The sequence below is a fragment of the Sinocyclocheilus grahami genome, unplaced genomic scaffold (assembly GCF_001515645.1).
Source record: "Sinocyclocheilus grahami isolate Dianchi unplaced genomic scaffold, SAMN03320097.WGS_v1.1 scaffold1503.1, whole genome shotgun sequence".
In the NCBI taxonomy this organism is placed as follows: domain Eukaryota; kingdom Metazoa; phylum Chordata; class Actinopteri; order Cypriniformes; family Cyprinidae; genus Sinocyclocheilus; species Sinocyclocheilus grahami.
Genome location: NW_015506682.1, coordinates 196,309 through 197,844, shown reverse-complemented (window position 1 = coordinate 197,844; position 1,536 = coordinate 196,309). Strand labels below are relative to the sequence as shown.

The window sequence follows — 1,536 nt, the reverse complement described above, 5'->3', positions numbered from 1 at the left end:
TAGCCAGGCTGGGAGACCAGCTAAAACCAGCTACTTCCAGCTTAACCCAGCTAAGACCAGCAAACCAGCTTAGGCTGCTTTTAGCTTGTTTTTTCAACAGCAATGCTAGGCATTTTTTTTTTATGTTTAAAGGTTTCGAATAGAACCTGCAATGTTTAACTGTAAATAATATGGAGAATAGGAGAAAGTTAGACATAAATTAATTCATGGTTTATTTCAGTGTATTGTGATAAGTTTGTTTTGTTTTAGTTTTGTTTTCAGGTTATTGTATGGAGAGATTTTCCTGGTGAACAAAGCCTAGACCAGCCAATCTGGTTGAGCTGGTGACTTTGAATGGCCGCTGTCATTCATGAAAATGAGGCTTATACTGGTCTTCACTATTCCCCAACATAGCTACACTGTCAAGCTGATTTACCAACAACAACCAAACCGTCTCAGTGACAGAGCAATGCTGCCTATCTGAAATCAGTTTCATCCTCAGGAATTTTAGGATTAGATTTGGACAACAGTAAGTAAACAGATGTGGTACTGATGTTAGCAAAGTATAAATATAATTAATTATTATTAAAGGTGTTCATTTAAATAACAGTAAGTTTCTGCAGCTGCACCGAATGCTGTGCAGCTTTGAATATGAAATTAAACTATAGAAGAACGGCCACAAACAGATCTACGGAGATGAGACACAACAGCAGCAATGCATGGTCATAGTTCAGATTGCATGTTGTTTATAAAAATTTGTGTTCAGGCTACATATAGTTGTGTATTCACCAGGATGGCCGAGTGGTTAAGGCGTTGGACTTAAGATCCAATGGACATATGTCCGCGTGGGTTCGAACCCCACTCCTGGTAATATGTTTTCATTTTTATATCCATCATATGTGCGTCGAAGATAAACGTGCACAACCGCAGCGCACATCACGTCCAGGAGAAAATCTAAAGATGCACGGAGAGCAAAAAAGATTTGCACGCTGCTCGTTGCATGCGATACCTTTCAGGATGCAGAAATGTTGATCCGCTCTGGATAACTAAAAGGAGATGAAGCTGCTGCTGAGAGCGCGTATGACATAAAGTGCATGAAGCGGGACACATGAGGACACACACTTGCTGGATGAAAGAACAAATTAGGAAAACTGCAAAAACGACTCGACATCGTGTTAAATGGGTGGTCTTATACTGCCTCCTATTGGTAACTTAAATGAACTTCTTCTAAATAATTCAATATTTTTAATAAACCAATATTAAATTAACTTTCAGCTAAATATTTAATTTTCATCACAAATTATAAAAAAATAAAATTCAGATGTCGTTAAAAAAAAAGGTTATTTTATTGACTTTGCAATGTAACTTCATAACAAAATATGTAAATACATTAATATCAGAATGAGAATCAGAAAGAGCTTTATTGCCAAGTGTGTTTACACACGCGAGGAATTTGTTCAGTACAGAAAGTACATAGTGCAGACATATAATTTAAGGTAATACAACACTAATAATAAACAGAATAGACAATAAATAATAATAATAACAACAACAATT

General features: G+C 36.2%; 1 non-coding gene across 1 annotated transcript; it reads left to right on the top strand.

Moving 5' to 3' along the window:
• Positions 1-766: 766 nt before the first annotated feature.
• trnal-uaa (transfer RNA leucine (anticodon UAA)) lies at positions 767-849 on the top strand. The gene has a single exon. It is a non-coding gene; the product is annotated as a tRNA-Leu (tRNA).
• Positions 850-1,536: the final 687 nt, after the last annotated feature.